The 20,421-nt window shown below is 47.3% G+C and overlaps 1 protein-coding gene across 1 annotated transcript in view; it reads right to left on the bottom strand.

Annotated features, from left to right (window-relative positions):
* Nucleotides 1–20,421, bottom strand: part of LOC147708272 (uncharacterized) — a 413,470-nt gene that overhangs the window by 133,541 nt on the left and 259,508 nt on the right. Inside the window, exons 15-16 of the mRNA XM_086925333.1 lie at nt 15,031–15,149; nt 9,541–9,653 (exon numbers count right to left, since the gene is read on the bottom strand). The gene's annotated coding sequence lies outside the window, so the exon portion shown is untranslated. The remainder of the gene's footprint in view (nt 1–9,540; nt 9,654–15,030; nt 15,150–20,421) is intronic.

Raw genomic sequence — 20,421 nt, 5'->3', positions numbered from 1 at the left:
ATTCTTCAAAATTACTTCAGGTAAGGACTTAGCTATCGCTGCTTAGATCTAATGCAGAGCATGCCACTTATTCATCTTGTGGATTTCGCTTGTGTGATACCCTAGTGACGCTGCTCCATGTGCTATTGGCCTAACAGGACTTTATGTGCTACTTGGGCGCGCAAGAGAGTTATTGCCCTCTTATCTTTATCTTTTTCCTTTAGAATTTTTTTTTGTATGGAGTAGTGTCTCCGCCATTTGTGTATGCAGGAATAAGTTTAGGAGCTGGTAACCACATTAACGTGCATTTTCTGTACCTGTACCACGCTCTAATTAAGAGGTATGCTAATAATAGCTCCCTTGTTCTGATTGTCCCTCACGCTCTTTCTACGTCGGAGGGCCCCCTTGTAACTTTTTATGTTTTTTTGTTGTTTAATCCTGACAGCGTCCACAGGGTAACGTCTGCTCCTTGTCTGGACATCGTTTTCCTTTCAAGATCTGTGTGGGGAATATCGTGCTGTCCAGGCCTTGTATATAGCCTGGAATTTGACACTATTGTGCTATTTACCCTGGAAATATCAAGACCTTTTATGATATGTTAGAAATTCCATGGAATGTGTGACTAGTTTAAGAGGGTGTATGGTTGACGACTCCAGTATATGCTCTTTATACTCATTCTTTGGTTATGAGTTTCAAAGAATGTGAGTCGTTTTTATGTAACATTTATTATTCTTTTTCCTGATATACTTGGAAACTTGGTGGTTGGAGCTTACTGCTCTATTTTTTGCACATCTCCCTTCTCGCTTGATACAATGTGGATATGTCGCCTGGTTTATCCATATTATATTTACACGGGTATTCCTTTTCCTTACCCCTTAGATTTTTTATGTCTGCAATGGCGCAGATATTCTCCTAAATCATTTTCTATTCTTTTGATATTGGCGATGGTCCTTTCCTGCAACCTTTTAACGTATAGATTAAGCTATTGCTTCATATGTATTGCTATTATAATCCTGCCTTTATTGTTCCATTGTCCCATACAAATCTTTATGACATTTCAAAATAAAGCCCCGTTGTATATAAATATGATGTATTGATGGACTAATTGAATTATTTTAGAAAGAAGAAGCATCACACGCCTATTATACAAATTGGATTCTGCTAGCAAAAAGCGAAATAGATCATTTTGCGCCCTGACGAAGGAACTGTGGACGCATGGTCCTTTCCGAAACGCGCATCGGCGCCTTGTCTTTCTTTGTGTGGTTATATATTTGATTGTTTTCTTGGATTGTTTTTCCGTATTGTATGGTGGCTGAAGATTGCTTGATTGATCTGTATGGAAAATATTTGATGGCAATTGGTTTGTCTATTGTCTATTTATATATTGTATATATGAATTATGGAGATTGCTTGATACATTTGTATATGATAAATCCTAAGAGAATATAATGAATAAATAAGCACTGATCTTGAATTGGAAGAAGAGAAATTGGAAAGCTATAAAGTTGCACAGCTGAAATTTTTCTGCAAAAAGTTAAATGTTCCCACCTCTGGGTTCAGAGTAAAAGAAGAAATCTACAAGGCGCTGAGGGCCTGGGTAGAAGCAAGGAAAACTCCTGTGATTGAGGAGGATGACTTGGCAATTGAGCAACAAGACGGGCCAGTGGGCCTAGGAGGGAGGAAAGTACCTTCCCCCACATGTAGCAGTGCTTCTAACAAAAGTCTGTCTCCAGAGGAGTTGGAGGGCAGAAAAAGATCAAGAAGGCATGAACTGGAGATGACCAGGTTCAAGGTGGATAGGCAGTTGGAATTAGAAAATAGAAAGTTAGATCTTGAGGAAAAGAAAATGCAGTTTGAGCATGAAAAAGTTTTGAGGGAGTTGGAGTTGAAAGCTAAAAGTTTGAAATTACTCCCTTTGGTGGCAGCGTACAGTCAGTAAATACTGAAAGTAGAGCGTATATTGCCAAGGATGTGGTGAAGGAGTTTTACAAAAATAATGATATTGATCAGTGGTTTAGAGCCTATGAGGTAGCCATGTCTTCCCACTGGGTCTCTGAGAGAGATTGGGGAGCGGGATTGTGGGAAAGGTTCCTTAGTGAGGGGCGGGATACAATGTTAGACCTGCCTTCTGATGTCCACAATTCATACAGCCACATGAAAGATGCATTGATGTCTAGAAATGATTTGACACCTGAGCTCTATAGGCAGAGGTTCAGGAAATGCAAAAAGTTAGAAAACAGTACTTGGGTTGAATATGTCACTTTCTTTTGCAGAGCATTGGATTGTTGGGTAAAGGGCAGCAAGGCTAATGATTTTCAAGGCCTCTTTGATTTGATTGCATGGGAGCACTTGTCTGATAATTGTTTTCCAGAGCTGCGCCAGCATCTGATAGATAGCAAGCTGACTAACCCTAGGAAGCTTGCTGAGGAGGCGGACCGCTGGGTCAGTACCAGAGTCCACCAGGGTCACATGGGAGACTCAGCCAAAGGTGGGCAGGGTCCCCAGCAAAAGAATGGGGGGGACAAGGGTAAACAGAAGGAGTTCAGCAAAGGGCCCCAAAGTAGTCCCCAAGGGAACCCTGTGAAAGGTTCCCAGCCTCCCCCTGGGAGAAAGCAAGGAGCCCCGACAGGTAGTTCTGTTGCCCTGGGGAACCTGAAATGTTATAAGTGTGGTGATCTGGGTCATAAGGCGAATGATCCCAGGTGCTGCATGTTTGGTAAACAAGCACCCACTGGTGGTCCGCCCCGGCAGATGGCTAGTGTAGCCTTGGGGTAGGAGATTAGAGTCCAAGGTGGGTGGGATCCCGCACAGATGACCCTGGTCTCTTTAGGAGACAGTGAGATGGTCTCAGAGGCTCAGCTGCCCAGGAACACTAAGAAATATGGGCAGCGAGTGACCGTCAATGGCCAAAAGGTGGAGGCTCTTAGAGATACAGGAGCCAGTGAGACAGCTGTCAGATGTCACCTGGTGTCTCAAGAGCAGATTGTCCCTCATGCATTTTGCAGAGTTGTTAACGCTGACAAAAACAGAGTTATTGTCCAATGGCTCAAGTTCCCTTTGAGTGGGGGGTCTCGGGTCCTCTTCAGGTAGCTGTGAGGCCCACATGCCTGTTGACTGTTTGTTAGGAAATGATTTTGAGAGCTCCCCTTGGAAAAAGGTGGAGAAAACAACTCACTTGAAGATATTTGGACTGCCTGACTGGGCGCGCGTGACCACCCGGTCAATGTCAGTCAGTAGGGGTTCTCAAGAGGACCTGGAGCCTGAGAGGGAGGCCCAGGAACCTGCCAAAGAGAGAAGTGGTGAGGGGTGCTGGAAACCGGCCCTTGAAGTTACCACAGCCCCAGGAGGAGGTAGACCCTGAGGGGGGATGCCCTGGAGCCTACCGGGGAACAGATAGCTGAACTGGGAGACCTGCCTGAGCTGACCCATTGGCAGCAAGAAGGAGGTCCCTCCAGGGAAGACTTCTGCAAGGAGCAGAGAGAGTGCCCTTCTCTTGTGGGCTTGCAGCAACTGGCTGTAAGCCAGGCAGCAGGTGATCAGTCAGGATCACATTGGATCTACTGGGAGAATGGTCTCCTGTATAGTGAGCCTAAGGTTGCTGAACCTGGGTCAGCCCGTGTGCTGATGGTACCCCAGAAGCTCAGAGCCTTCCTACTGGGGCTGGCTCATGATGTGCCATTAGCAGGACATTTGGGGCAGGACAAGACCTTTGAGAGGCTTTTCAAACACTTTTATTGGCCCCAAATGCGCAAGAGTTCTGACACTCATTGCAGGACTCGTCAGACTTTCAAGGCAAGTGGAAAGAGCGGGAGGAAGCACAAGGCTCCTCTCCAGCCATTCCCTGTGGTCAGTACCCCCTTTGAGCGGGTGGGGATTGACATTGTGGGGCCACTAGACCCCAAAACAGCCATTGGCAACAGGTTCATCCTGGTGGACCATGCCACCTGGTACCCGGTAGCCATACCTCTGAGGACAGTGACGGCCCCCGTGGTGGGACGAGTACTGATGGGAATTTTCTCCCGTGTGGGGGTTCCTCGCGAGGCAGTGTCTGACCGGGAAACCAACTTCATTTCCAAGTATATGAAGTCCTTGTGGCAGGAAAGCGGTGTAACTTACAAGTTCACCACTCCTTACCACCCCCAAGGAAATGGGCTGGTTAAAAGGTTCAACCGGACCCTAAAGAGCATGATAATGGGTCTTGAGGAACCCATGAGGTGTAAGTGGGACGTCCTCTTACCATGCCTCCTCTTTGCATACCGTGAGGTGCCACAGAAATCTCTAGGGTTCAGGCCCTTTGAGCTTCTCTATGGAGACCCAGTCAGAGGGCCTCCGAGTCTGGTTAAAGAAGGCTGGGAGCGATCTCCCAGGAAACCTCCCCAGGATGTAGATAGCTACATTCTGGCCTTCAGGAACCAGACCAGGCGCTTCAGTGAACTCGCTCAGGCGAATCTGGAGGGCATCCAGGAGGAGATGAAGCACTGGTATGACCAGAATGCCACTCTGGTAGAGCTTCAGCCTGGACAGGAGGTGTGGGTCATGGCCCCAGTGGAGCCCTGTGCGCTCCAAGATAAGTGGACCAGACCTTTTGAGGTTGTGGAGAGCAAGAGTCCAGTTACCTATTTGGTGGACTTGCGGTCTCCTAGGAACCCCCTGAGGGTCCTACATGTCAACCGCCTTAAGCCCCACTTAAGAGAGGTCTGAAGTGGGCATGCTCTTGGCAACAGATGCTGGGATGGAGGAGGAGACTGAGCCTCTTACTGACCTCCTGTCAGCCTCAGAGCAAGATGGGTCAGTGGATGGTGTTAACCTCTCTTCCACCCTGACCCCTGAGTAACAGAATGACTGCCGCCAGTTGCTGGGACAGTTTTCTGATCTGTTCTCCCTGGTTCCTGGTGTCAAAGATTGGTGCATCCATGATGTGGACACAGGAGACAGCTTACCTGTGAAGCACAAGTCTTACAGGGTAACTGACAGGGTGAGGGCTTGCATTAAGGAGGAGGTCTCAAAGATGCTTGCACTTGGGGTGATTGAGTCATCTAGCAGTCCTTGGGCCAGCCCAGTGGTCTTGGTCCCAAAGGCTGCAGCGCAGGGTGCCACACCCGAACTCCGGTTCTGTGTGGACTACCGAGGGCTCCATTCAGTCACGAAGACTGACGCGCATCCCATCCCCAGAGCTGATGAGCTCATTGATCGGCTAGGGGCTGCACGGTACCTCAGCACGTTTGATTTAACGTCTGGCTACTGGCAGATCACCTTGACTGATGGGGCAAAGGAGAGGTCAGCATTCGCCACACCAGATGGGCATTTACAGTTCTGTGTTCTGCCTTTTGGGATGAAGAATGCCCCTGTCATCTTTCAGAGGTTGGTCAACCAGGTGTTGGTTGGACTGGATGAGTTCAGTGCCGCCTACCTGGATGACATCTCAGAATCAGAATCAGAAAGTACTTTATTCGGTTAAAATCAATAACCATAAAAGCGACAACATGAAAATTACAGTTTACACAAGTCAGTTTAAAAATAAACAAATCCATTATATTACATTAGCGCCAATGGATTTTCGCAATTTAAATACATGTTTAAAAAAGCTTGAAAGTACAACAACGGTTAAAACTGTGTCCATTCTCTTTCATTCTGTAAAAGCTAAGCGACATCTATTTAAATTCATGTCTTTAAGGAAAGGGATTATAAATTTCCTTTGAGGGATAATATAAAATGTACAGAAAAATAAAATATGGATATCTGATTGGGGTGAGGAATCATCACACGGGCAGGTAGGTAAATTTGGCGACCATAAATTCATTTCTGGGAATGACAAGAGTCTAAAAAAATATTTAGTCTAAAACGGGTCAAGAGGAATCGGTCATAATTAGACATCATCAGGGTTAAATAGGGCTGTACTTTTACACCAGTTAGTACTAAGTTGTGCGAGGTAACTGTCTTTTTGCTCATTTCCACTCGCCTTCTCTTGTCATCAAGGTATTCCAAACTCAGTTTTTTCAACAGTTTTCTGGATATATTTCCCATTGATAGTGGGTCCTGGTAGTATTCTCGGCATCCAATTTCAATCATGAAATGTTTGATATAATCCAGCCAATCAACACTACCCACATTTTCCATTTTTAATATATCCTGTAGCATAGCCCGGTTGACTACACATTCATTAGTGGTCCATACCCTGTGCCACAAAAGGATGGGCTGTATTCTAATTAGATCTGAAATATAGGGTTGTCCCAGTTCAGTGTGACAAATATATGTCGAAACACTCTGTGGTACTGCTAGGACATCCCTCAGGAATTTATTTTCAGCTATTTGTAGTGATTCTATATTAGAAAAACCCCAAAGTCCCGCACCATACAGGGCAACCGAAGTACATGTGGCATTATATATAGTCAAGATTTCTCTTATTGGTTTGTTACCCAGCTTTTTTATAAAAGTCTTTATGGCCATTATTGTTTTTTGGAACAAAAGAGTTCTGGCCTTTATAGCACTTGTCCATCCCCCAGATTCATGGAATAGTATACCCAGATATGGGAAAGAGGTAGTATTTTCCAAGGGAACATTATTTATGTACATTCTTTTCATCTGTTTCCCAGATTTTGTGCCACAGTTCATGGAGTATGTTTTACTACAATTAATTTTCAAATCTAAACTCAACATGAACTTTTCAAAGGATATTAACAGTTTTTGTAGGGCCAAGGGAGTACGAGCCATTAAGACGGCATCGTCCGCATACAAGAGTGCAGGGATCGGCCTCTTACCCAACCTAGGCATATCCCTGCACTCCTGCAGGAGACGATGCTCAAGTCCATTTATATAGAGGAGAAATAGAAAGGGGGCCAGAACGCACCCCTGACGTACTCCGCGTCCCACTCCAAATTTCCTGGTACATTCTCCCCCACGGCCATATCGGACTGAGGCTGTGACTCCTGAGTATAATTCCCTCAGAAAGCAAATGATCAGATCTTCCACGCCCAGCCCTTTCAAGATTTACCACAACTTAGTATGTGACACACAATCAAATGCCGATGACAAGTCAACAAACATGAGATATAACCGTTCACCTTTAACCCTTATATACTTTTGCTGAACAATCATTAAATTTAAACATTGTTCAACAGTTCCCATGCCCTTCTGGAATCCATACTGTAGATCGCTCATTATTTCATTTTCCTCTGCCCAATTCTGGAGTCTAGCCAGGATGATTCTACCAAGAATTTTTACAGATGAATCAAGGAGGGAGATTAACCTATAACAAGCGTAATCTTGTCTGTCACCCTTTTTGTATATTGGTACGATAACGGAGGTAAACCAAGATGGATTTAAACCCTCAGCAAGAGCAGCATTTAAAAGCTGTACCAACATGGGGCCCCAGATCTCGTTGTTTGCTTTGTATAGATCTGCAGGGATCCCATCAGGGCCAGCAGCCTTGCCTCCCTTCGTGGCTTTCAACCCCATCATGACTTCCTCCAGAGTTATCACCAATTTTTCATTCCCCACTCCACCATTAACCATTTTAAAAACATTTGTAGTATGAGGATCGTCTTGGGACCTATATAAATTTGAAAAATTGTTCCACCCATTCATCTCGGTAATCGCTAGCTCTCCTCAGTAATCGCTAGGATGAAGAATGCCCCTGTCATCTTTCAGAGGTTGGTCAACCAGGTGTTGGTTGGACTGGATGAGTTCAGTGCCGCCTACCTGGATGACATCTCAGTGTTCAGTGCCAGTTGGGAGGAACATCTGCGCCACCTCAGGGAAGTGTTGTTGGCGCTGCGGAAAGCAGGCCTCCGGATCAAGTTGAGCAAGTGCCAGATTGGGCAGGGTTCTGTGGTGTACTTAGGACACCAAGTTGAGAGCGGCCAGGTCGCGCCCCTACAACCCAAGATTGAAACCATCCTTGCTTGGGAGCCACCCAAAACCCAGACAGAGGTGAGAGCCGTCCTAGGTCTCACAGGGTACTACAGGATGTTTGCCAAGGGGTATGGTAACACTGTTGCAGCCTTGACAGAGCTGACTTCCAGGAAACAGCCCAAGAAAGTGATTTGGACTGACACTTGTCAGAAAACCTTTGAGGCGCCCGTGCTCCTGGCACCCAACTTCTCAAGAGAGTTCATTGTCCAGACAGACGCTTCAGAGCATGGTGTGGGGGCTGTTTTGTTACAGATGAATGAGGAGGGCCTAGATCAACCTGTAGCCTTCATCAGTAGAAGGTTACTTCTACGGGAACAGAGGTGGAGTGCTATTGAGCGTGAGGCATTTGCTGTGGTCTGGGCACTGAAGAAGCTGAGACCATACCGGTTTGGGACTCACTTCCTGGTTCAGACAGACCACAGACCCCTCAGATGGTTGATGCAGATGAGGAGTGAGAATCCAAGGTTGAGGTTGTCTATTTCACTACAGGGTATGGACTTTATGTTGGAGCACCGCCCTGGTACAGACCACGCCAACGCTGATGGTCTGTCCAGATTTTTCCGCCTTAGTGAAGAGAACTCCCAGGAGATAGGGTAGTTCTCTCCACTTTACAGCTGGAGGGGACACGTGTTAGACCTGGCAGCATTGGCGTGGGTCTCCCTTCCATTTTTGGTTGTTGCCTCATGTATTTTTGCTGGTGTTAGATGTTTTGGGCACTGTGCCACTGCTATTCAGTGCCACAGTGCAATTGCTCCCTATTGTAAATTGATGTATGGATTAGTGATTCCATGTTTGGCTATTTTGGTTTACTTGTCAGACCCTAGTCTAGTGCACTGAGTTTGCCAGGGTGTGTTATCCAAATGCTGCTGGTGGGCCTGCAGCACTGGTTGTGCCACCCACAGAAGTAGCCTTGTAAAATGTGCCTAAGGTCTGCCATTGCAGAGCCTGCGTGCAGTCCGGTACTGTCATGCTGACTGGGCAAGTGCACCCACTTGCCAGTCCCTAAACCTTCCCTTTTCTTCATATCAGTCACCCAAATGGTAGGCCTAAGGGCAGGGTGCATTGTAAGTATAAGGTAGGCCAAGCAATGGTGCGTGTGGCATGTCCTAATAGTGAATTACAGCCATTTCCGTTTTTCACGATTGCAAGACTACCTGTTCTCCATAGGCCAGAATGGGCTGTTAGAATTGTTACATTTTATAGCCCTAACAGGCTCAGAGAACATGGTAGAAATTAGAGTTTAGTATGCCTGAACTCAGACTAATAAAATACATATTTTAGTAAAGTTTATTTTAATATTCTGTGTTTGCAAATACCACTTTTAGCAAGTAGGTATTTGCTTGTCTAACCATTCAAACCTGCCTCTGCTAGTTTGTGTATTCCTATGTCTGGTTTCTGTGAGTGACAGGGCTGGGGAATTTCAGGAGACAGGCTGAGTCACCCGGTAGTGAATAGAGAGATCTGCATCCAGATGGGCGGGAGGAGTACACCTGAACTCTGACTACCTTGACTTCTCGCGCCACGCAACCTAGAGGGTGATCAGGGATTATTTTAGGTGTGTAATCCCCTTTCCCTGAATAGAGGAGTGGGTCACTATTTGTCACAAGTACCTACGTGTGCCAACTAGAGACCCCCAAATCTAACACTTACCATATAAAGTGGTCCAATGATGCTGTATCCGGAAGACTGCTTTTTTCTTCAGTCTCGGCAATGCAGAGACATTCTGTTGTGAAACACTGCCACTGCTGGTCATTCAGTATAATCTGCAGATGGAAAAGTCCACTGTTACCACATTTACTATAAGCAGTACAAAACATCTTGATTTTTATAAAGGGTAAACTGATCAATTCTATGGAGTCTGTATTATTGTGAAAATCAACAGCATGGTCGAAAATCAAATCTCAATTTGTGTTTTAACCTCCCATACTTTTTGAATCCCATGCATCATGTTCTAACACTCTCTAAACAACTGTAGCATGTACATTGGGACATAGATAAAGAGATCTTTTTGCTAGCCAAGTGGCAGCGTACTCATCTCACTTTATTTGTTTTAGGATATGGTACACCAGTAGCAATGAAGCCAGCTGATAAGTTGAGCAAGGAAGTGTTATGCTACAGTTAATGGGAATAAAAAAAGCTATGAATAGCATGTTCACCATCAGCATTTTAGGCAATTCCTACCAGTTAAGCAATAGTGAAGTTGAGACTCGTATGCTTAAATTTACCTTCATACAAATTTAGAAGTCCAAAAAATTCCCTAATTTCTTTAATCTTACCATCTTAGTTTTCATTTGAGCAGCCTGTCTAGCCTGCTACTCATTTCAGTACCAAGATAAATTTATCCTGCTAGTTGCCAGGAAACAGAGTGGACCTCACGTCAGACAACATCTTGCTTTAGCTTTATGATGTCAGAGCATCTCTGGTCCAATTGTCCTTGTGGAAGCTGACCACACATGAGGAAGAAATATCAGAAGTTATGCAGTAGGTTACTATCTATATTCATGTTTGCAAGGCAAGCAGGAGGGGGAATGGTAAAGGACTCTGAACCACTCAAAGCACTGGGGCCTTTTTGAAAGTGGGATGGAGATACAAAAACAGAGGTTATCCTTACCAACAATCCATCTTAAGTATCAGAGTCCAACATACAGAGTGCAGGGGAAGATGTTAAATGCGCTTCCTTCCATGAGAATGTAACACTGTCGTTCTAAAGTGAAATAGTGCATTTCAGCCTCAAAGGCAGAAATTTCCTTGAATAGAATATTGCTAGCACAGGGATCTAAATCAGGCTTTAGTAGCCTTGGAGGCGGTCAGTCTTTTATTAACTATCATGACCAACACAATGTGATCCATATTACTTCCTTATTGACAAATTATATACAAGCACAGGCCCTCACTGGAAGGTAGTGAGGACATTCAGATGCGGTCAAAGTCTTTTTAATGCCTAAAGGAATGATTGAGAGATTTACTTACCATATAAATTGGTCAAATGATGCTGTATGCCGGAAGACTGACTTTTTTTTTCTTCAGTGTTGGCAATGTAGAGACTTTCTGTCGTGAAACTCTGCCATTGCTGGAGATGTATGATGCGACATCGCAAACGTTTTCATTGCAAACATTTACATCGCCGTCTTTACATCGCACACACATTCACAGCGCACGCTGACAACGCAACTCATTACTTTGCTTCACCATTGAAATGCATACAAAACACAATCACTATGCACACAAACACCCCGCATACTTTAACCCCATGCATGCTCATGACGGAGCCGCTTCGCCATGAGCTGCGGTTGCGCTGTGCTCATGACGGAGCGGTTCCGTCATGGCCATGCCGCAGCGCCTGCGCGGCGCGTTCTATTGAGCAGGCGGGGCCATGACGGAACCGCTCCGTCATGAGCACAGCGCAACCGCGGCTCGAGACGGAGCGGCTCCGCCACAAGCATGCGAGCGCCGCTCGGCCCCCCCCTAGCGCTGCAGCGGAATTGCCGCCGCAGCGAAGGGGTTAACATCGTATTTGTTTATCAAAATAACAAATATGCGACTTGAAAAGCAAGTATGCGGTTTAATACAGTGCTTTTACTATTTTGTAGTGTTTACACCGGTTAACATTGTGTGGTTAAAAATGTCGACTCGCTAGTCCTAGTGTAACACCGACTCGCAGCAACTGAAAGGCGACTGTTACTGCGAGGGCAGGGGCCATTGCGGTGCGTGAACAAGTGCAGCAGCGGCTTAGCAATGTCTGATCCACTTGAGGGACAACCGTTTTTTTGTAAAATCTGCAATTATGCACAATGTGATGCAAAAATGTAAAGATTTGTAAGTTCATAATTAGCTGAAAAACTCTGCAGAATCTGATAAGTCCCGCAGCACCGCTTAAAATGAAAACTAAATTATTCCCGACTGCTACACCAGCCATTTTTCACCCCCTGCTGCTGCTGTCCCTGGCGAGCATTGCAGTGCATTCAGGTTATGGGAAACGTGCACGCGTAGGGCATCTTTCCATCAAGCCGATTCCTATTCCATAACCACAGATATTCCACTTCGTAGATGTGCTTCCCCATTCCTCGTCCATTAGTGCAAGGGTTATTTTGTTTATGGATGTCAACAAAGTTCCATCTTTTTGACTCTTGCAAACCTTCCAGGAGGCCCCCAGTGCACCTCCCATCACCTGGAGGCCAGCTTTGCACCTCCCATCCCCTGGAGGTCCCCACTGCATCTCCCCTCAGGCCCCCACTGCATCCCCGCTGAGGCCTCCACTGTATCTCTAATCCCCTGGAGGCCCCCACTGCATCTCCCCCGAGGCCCCCACTGCATCCCCCGAGGCCCCCACTGCTTCCCCCCCTAGGCCCTGCACCCCCCCAAGGCCACCTCTGCACCTCCCATCCCCTGGAGGCCCCCACTGCATCTACCCCCGAGGCCTCCACTGCATCCACCCGAGGCCCCTACTGCATCCCCCCCGAGGCCCCCTCTGTACCTCTAATCCCCTGGAGGCCACCACTGCATCTCCCCCCAAGGCACCTACTACATCCCCCCGAGATCCCCACTGCATCCCCCCCTGAGGCCCCCACTGCATCCCCCCCGAGGCCCCCACTGCACCCCCCCCCCCCGAGGCCCCCACTGCAGCCCCCCCCCCCCGAGACCCCCACTGCACCTCCCATCCCCTGGAGGCCCCCACTGCATCTCCCCCCGAGGCCCTCCATTGCATCCCCCCCTAGGCCCCCATTGCATCCCCCCTAGACCCTCACTGCACCTCCCATCCCCCCTAGAACCTCACTGCACCTCCCATCCCCTTGAGGCCCCCACTGCATCTCCCCCCGAGGCCCCCACTGCATCTCCCCCCGAGGCCCCCGCTGCATCCCCCCCTGAGGCCCCCACTGCATCTCCCACCCCCCTGCTCTCATCACTTTCAAAAACTAACAACCATGTGGCACCTGCCTCTGATTGGATAGCTCACTCACCACAATAATGTTTATTCTGTTAAAGTGGTTTTAGGACCTGCCCGCATTCTCCATCTGCAGTGTACAGCTGAAACTGGTAACAAGAACCCATCCAGAGAATCCGGATATTGTCCCTACAATTTTCTATAAGGATGAATGAGTAAATGTGACTGGCATTAATTGTCTTGAGACTCAGCCTTTAATCTCCGTAGTGGGGCATAACAGAGCATCCTCCTTTGAAGCAAAGTCTCTTCTAATGACCTCGACCCGAAAGCACACGTTCCACAACAATTAGAGCACATGAGTTTTAAAAGCACATGTTCCACAGCAATTACAGCAAAGCCCCACCCAGGCCCCGACTGCACCTCCCATCTCCTGGAGGCCCCCACTGCATCTCCCCCTCCTGCTCACATCACTTTCAAAAACTAACAACCATGCAGCTCCTGCTTCCGATTGGATAGCTCACTCCCCACAATGATGTTTATTCTGTTAAAGTAGTTTTTGGACCTGCCCGCATTCTCCATCTGCAGTGTACAGCTGAAACTGGTGACAAGAACTCATCCTGAGAATCCTGATATTGTCCCTACAGTTTTCTATAAGGTTGAATGAAAGAATGTGCCTGACATTAATTTTCTTGAGACTCAGCCCTGAATCTCTGTAGTGTGGCAGAACAGAGCATCCTCCTTTGAAGCAAAGTCTCTTCTAATGACCCCCGACCCAACCCTTAACCCGAAAGCAGACATTCCACAACAATAACAGCACATGCTTTTTAAAAGCGCACGTTCTACGACAATTACAGCACATGGGTTTTAAAAGCACACGTTCCACAACAATTACAGCACATGCGTTGTAAAAGCCAGTGCGATGTAAGGGGGAGCGTAGTAATGGCCAGTGTCGTAACGTTGCATGCGTTGTTAGGCTTGCGATGTAAACGCATTCGATGTAACTCATGCATTGTGATGGGTGTTCACCCACTGCTGGTCATTCAGTATAATCTGCTGATGGAAAAGTCCACTGTTAGCACATTTACTATAAGCAGTACATAAAATCTTGACTTTTATAAAGGGTAAACAGATCAATTCTAGGGAGTCTTTATCACTGTGAAAATTAACAGCACGTTAGATAATCTCAATTTGTGTTTTTAACCTCCCATACTTCTCTGAATCCCATACCTTATTTGCTAACACTCACTAAACAACTGTAGCATGTACATTAGGACATAGATAAACAGATCTTTTGCCAGCCAATTGGCAGCGTACCCATCTCATTTAATTTGTTTTAGGATATGGTACACCAGTAGCAATTAAGCCAGCTGATAAACTGAGCGAGGAAGAGCTATGCTACAGTTAATGGGAATAATAAAAGCTATGAATAGCATCTTCACCATCATCATTTTAGGCAATTCCTACCAATTCAGCAATAGTGAAGTTGAGACTCTTATGCTCAAAATTACGTTCATACAAATTTAGAAGTCTCAAAAAATGCCCTAATTTCTTTAATCTTAACATCTTAGTCTTCATTTGGGCATCCTGTCTACCCTGCTACTCATTTCATTACCAAGATAAATGTATCCTGCTGCTTGTTAGGCAACAGAGTGGCCCTCACGTTAGACAACATCTTGCTTTAGCTTTATGATGCCAGATTTCCTCAGGCCCAATTGTCCTTGTGGAAGCTGACCACAAAAAGGAGGATGAGATATCAGAAGATCTGCAGTAGGCTACTATCTGAATTCATGGCTGCAAGGCAAGCAGGAGGGGGAATGGTAAAGGACTCTGAACCACTCCAAGCACTGGGGCCTTTTTGAAAGTGGGACGGAGATACAAAATTAGAGATTATCCTTACCAACAATCAATCTTAAGTATCAGAGTCCAACATACAGAGTGCAATGGAAGACGTTAAATGAGCTTCCTTCCGTGAGAATTTAATACTATTGATCTAAAGTGAGATAGTGCATTTCAGCCGCAAAGGCAGCCATTTCCTTGAATGGAACATTGCTAACATCAGGATCTAAATCATGTTTAAGTAGCCTTGGAAGCAGTCAGTCTTTTTTTAACTATCATGACCAACACAATGTGATCCATATTACTTCCATCTTGACAGAAATTATATTCGAGCACAGGCCCCCACTAGAAGGTAGTGGGGACATTCAGATGCTGAGAAAGTCTTTTTATTGCCTAAAGGAATGATTGTGAGATTTACTTACCATATAAACTGGTGAAATGATGCTGTATGCCAGAAGACTGCTTTTTTTTATTCTTCAGTCTTGGCAATGCAGAGAAATCCTGTTGTGAAACACTGCAACTGCTGATCATTTAGTATAATCTGCAGATGGAAAGGTCCACTGTTACCACATTTACTATAACCAGTACAAACCATCTTGATTTTTATAAAGGGTAACCCGATCTATTCTATGAATTCTGCATTATTTTGAAAATCAACCTCACTTTAGATAATCAAATCTCAATTTGTGTTTTTAGCCTCCCAAAATTCTCTGAATCCCATGCCTCATTTGCCAACACTCTCTAAACAACTGTAGCATGTACATTAGGACAGAGATAAAGAGATCTATTGCCAGCCAAGTGGCAGTGTACCCATCTCACTTCATTTGTTTTAGGATATGGTACACCAGTAGCAATTAAGTCAGCTGATAAACTGAGCAACAAAGGGCTATGCTACAGTTAATGGGACTAATAAAAGCTATGAATAGTATGTTCACCATCATCATTTTAGGCAATTCCTACCAGTTCAGCAATAGTGAATCTGGGACTTTGCTAAAAATTACGTTCATACAAATTTAGAAGTCTCACAAAATTCCCTAATTTCTTTAAACTTACCATCTTAGTCTTCATTTGGGCATCCTGTCTACCCTGCTACTCATTTCATTACCAAGATAAATGTATCCTGCTGCTTGTTAAGCAACAGAGTGCCCTCACTTCAGACAACATCTTAGTTTAGCTTTATGATGTCAGCGTGCTAGGCAACAGATTGGCCCTCATGTCAGACAACATCTTGCTTTAGCTTTATGACGTCAGAGACCCTCACGTCCAATTGTCTTTGCAGAAGCTGACCATAAAAAGGAGGATGAGAAATCAGAAGTAATGCAGTAGGTTACTATCTGTATTCATGACTGCAAGGCAAGCAGGAGGGGGATTGGTAAAGGACTCTGAACCACTTCAAGCATTGGGGCCTTTTTGAAAGTGGGACACAGATACAAAAATAGAGATTATCCTTACCAACAATCCATCTTAAGTATAAGAGTCTAATATACACAGTGCAGGGGAAGACATTAAATGAACTTCCTTCCGTGAGAAGGAAACACTATCGTTCGAAAGGGAAATAGTGCATTTCAGCCGCAAAGGTAGCAATTTCCTTGAATGGAACATTGCTAGCATCAGATTCTAAATAATTTTTAAGTAGCCTTGGAAGCAGTCAGTCTATTTATTAACTATCATGACCAACACGGGGCGTGGCTTGCGAGCCACGAATGCGGTCGGCTGCTGCTAGTACTCCGGGTCCGCCTGGGGGCAAATCCTGAAAAAAAGCGGCTGCTGGAACCCTGCCCACAGCAGAAGGTGGCGGATCAACGTCAGAACCCTGCGGTGACACAGTGACCCATTGGCGTGCAGAATTTGGTCCATAATGTGAGTCGGAAAAGGATTAGGCCTATCGCCACGCAAACGGGAAGAAGCCGGGAGCTGCAGTTGGAGCGAGCCCGGAGCGACTGGGGTGAGCGGGACCGGAAGTGATCGGTCCGCGCTCCGGAGCACTCGGAACGCTGTGTGACTGGACCGGAGGCGGCTGCGAGGTGCCTCCCTGTGACACCGCAAGATCTCGAGGGGGAGGAGACCCGGACCCCACAGGGCGGCGGTGAGTGCCGACCCCAGCTCTTAGAGTATGCTGGGACCTGCCACGGGACTGGGCTGGCCCGTGTTTGCGGAGGTCCGGTAGCAGTGGAGGACTGACACATTGCCCGCGAAGGAGCCGGGGCGGGTGACCGGAGAGAGGAACCCACGGAGCACCCAGGCAACCGAATGGGACAGCGCTGGTGATGTGACGCAGAAGAGAGAGCGACATGGAGAAAGTACTGATCTTGGGAATTCCCCTCTTCCCCTCCCGCCACAAAGTTACAGCCTGGACCCCATTGGAGGGACGGAACAGCCGGGTTTCTGAGACTCTGGCCGCCCGCGGAGGGGAGACTGCCGGTGAGGGGAGATACGTGGAGCTGCCTCATTTTTTTCTTGGCTGCATCCTGCGGGCCTGGGGAGGCGACCTGTGGAGCGAAGCCCGCTGTGATTGCGGGCCTGGGTGACGCCGTGGGCGGGGAGCGGGAGTTCACAGGCGCCCAACTGGACTCTGGAGGCCCTGGTACCTTGCGACACACGCCTTTGTGAATATTGGCCCTGGGGACCCGGTGTGGAGCCCGTGGGAGGGGCGAATTGACCAGGATGAGTGGACACTCACTGAGGAACTGGTGAGAACAGAAGAGACCACTGACATACACCGCCGTGGGGGGGGGGCTCGCTCTCTTCAGAAGGCTCCCATCTTACAAAGTACGGCTTTGGCGCACTTCAGGAACATCATGGTGCGAAAGAGGGCAAAGGTGGCAGAGGGGCTCGGAGGTCAAGAGCCCACGCGCAACACAGAGAGCACTGGAGAAGGGAGGATTCCACCGAACTGGACTTAATCCTGAAAGAAATTAGGGACTCCAGGTCGGCAATGGAACATCAGCTGGGGGCCCTAACCACAAATGTATCGCTGTTAAAGGCAGACCATGGCAAATTGGCAGACAAGGTAAAAGACCAGGGACTTGCCCTTTCTGAACTCACGCCGACGGTGGCAGACCAATCCACCTCTATTCAGCAACTACAGCAGCAGGTTGCCTCCCTCATGGACCGCGTGGAGGACGCGGAAGGTCAAAATCGCCGCAACATCGTCTGCGTCATAGGCCTTCCTGAACGCTGTGAGGGGGCCTATGCAGAGGATTTCATGGAGCAGTGGTTCCGAGACAATGCTACTATGGAGGTTCTATCGCCGCACTTCTGTGTAGAACGGGCGTACAGGATCCCAACCGGTAGGCCCAGATCGGGCCGCCCTCTGATAGCACGATTACTTAACTACCGAGATAGGGATGTTTTGCTGCAGAAAGCCGGTGGGAAGTCCCTTATCCAATATGAAAACCGAAGGGTGTCCCTCTACCCAGACTATACCAATACAGTCCAGAAACAGCGCTCCTCGTATGTGGAGGTAAAGAATAAGCTACAAAGAGCCAAGTTGAAATATGCGCTGCTTTTCCCAGCCCAACTGAAGATCATCCATGGCAGGAAAACACATTTCTTTGACAGCCCATCGGATTTAGAGGAATGGCTGGAGGTGATGGGAATCGACGGGAGTCAGGACGCTACTCAGGATATAGCTACCGGTGGCTCAGGGAGAGACTGGGGTCGAGAAAGAGAGGACTCCCCAAATGCAAGGAGGAGCATAGGGAAACTTGGCCCATCACAGGAACAACAGAGGGAGGATCAGTCGGGTGCCGTGGCGATGGTGGGCATGTTCAGAGAGGATTTGGGGCAGATACCGACGGACTCAGACGACAGCACGGTCCCCTCTGACTCGGACAACAGTGTGATCCTGTTCCCTTCTGTCACACCCCGAGTGGCCGATGACATTCTGGACAACTAAAGGGATACACGGCTCCGTTTGGAGTGGACAGGTTACCTGCAATGCCCGATATCCTTTACTTTGTGCTCACTGCTTGCTGTTATTGTTGACTCATAGTAGAAACAGATATCCATGGGTATGGTAATATGTATTGAACGCTGTTTATAATGTGCATACCCGCCACTTCCTTGCACTTGTGAGATGGAATGAGTAGGGTGGGAACCCTGGTCGAGTGCGACCCTAGTGGGTCTATTGGTTCTCATGGTGAGGGTATCTGCAGTACGTGTTTACGTGCACATTTTTACAAACATGGTGCCCCCAGGACGGCACGCCATTGAGCCAGCGGTACCTGGTGCGAATACACAGATGACCGTAGTAGTTCTTGGCCACCCCCCCCCCCCACAGGCAAACGCACTGGTGCTTGGACTTATTTGTTTACTGTTCTTATGTTTGGCCCGGCAGTGTTGTTTTGCTGCGCCTTGTTTGTTCAGTTTTGGGAGGGAATTTTCGAATATGTAGTCTCCTGGTCGTTAGTTATATGGGCTTGCGCTGTGAGCCCACTGACAGTCTTATGCTTGGCAATAGACGATTATGGCTGATGCTGTAGGATCTTATCGATTCACTACCTGGAATGTGCGGGGGCTTGGGGTGATACAGAAAAGACACTGGATCCACTCCTTCCTGCTTAGGCATCACACACAAGTTGCTTTCCTCCAGGAATCCCACCTTACGGTGTCAGAAGCCCAGAAACTGTGAAAGATGTGGAGAGGTACTATTTACTCTACAACTTACTCGGAAAGTAGATGAGCATGGTAGATTTATTCTGGTGAAAGGCATGAGGTTCCGTGACAATTGTAAGTGGTGTTTTTAACTCGCACGAATATGGTCGAGTCTAGTATCTATGAACCGCAAATGACGAGTTTTGTAAGTGTGCGCAGTTTCGCTGTGCTAACTTAAACCGTTCGTTTGTTATGTGGGTTTGTCATCTGTACCCACGGGTTCCATCTTAGATACGGCATCCATTTTGTCTCTTGCCCTCAAGTAGCCAGCGAACGGACGCTGTCCGCTTCGCGACCCTGGGACTCCCAAGATATTTGCGGAAGACACATGTTCTTTGTAAGTGTCTTTATGACGAGGGGGATGCTACTGTAAGGCAGATGGCGCCGCTCGAGGCTCATCTTGCCGCACGGGCTTATTGTCTCAGCCGTGCATCTCATTAGGCACGTCCCTTTGATGCCTGTATCTCGTGCTTCTCGACACTCCCCTTTTACACCCTTTCCGATCTCCCTACTGTCTCCGTCTTCCCCTGCACCTGTCTTCGTTCCTCTTTCGATCTACTTTATTGCTGATTGGAATTTGCTAATGGTGGGAAGATGGGTTTTTACAGTTGGGAACCGCCAAATGTTTCCGCACTTATGTTCCGGATCTTGTGTGTTTCAAAGTGATCTAAGCGACCCCTCTGAGAGCGACTTGTGGGAACCAGGTTGTAAACTATTGTGTATCATGTTATCCTATGGGTAAAAACTGTATAAAAGGAGCGATTCACAAATACAATTTGAAGCAGTCTCCCCGAACTACACTCGATGTACTTCCTGTGACTTCTGTGTTCCCTGCAGTAAATAAACCTTGACTCTTTGACGCCGAAGGAAGTGTCCCGTGTCTCTGTGACTTGTACGCCGGAGCAGGTTACCCACGAAGGTTTCAGGTGTTGTGCCCTGGCACCGCTGGGTCCAAAGAACCCAGTCCTTCAGTTGGCGCCCAACGTGGGGCTGCATCAGTGGTACCGGTCCAAGCCCGACGATCGTGAGGAACTTCGTGTGAAATCTCCGAGGGAAGGTGCACCCCGCTTCATCGATCCTGTTGTCGAAATAAGTGGCCCGAAGACTTTTCCCGCGAAGATTCCCGCCTCCTAACGGCTGCGACGGACTGCTGCCCT

Source organism: Lissotriton vulgaris, chromosome 6, assembly GCF_964263255.1.
Source record: "Lissotriton vulgaris chromosome 6, aLisVul1.2, whole genome shotgun sequence".
NCBI classification, from domain to species: Eukaryota; Metazoa; Chordata; class Amphibia; order Caudata; family Salamandridae; genus Lissotriton; species Lissotriton vulgaris.
Note: the sequence above shows the minus strand (reverse complement) of the source record. Positions and strands in the feature narration are given on the sequence as shown.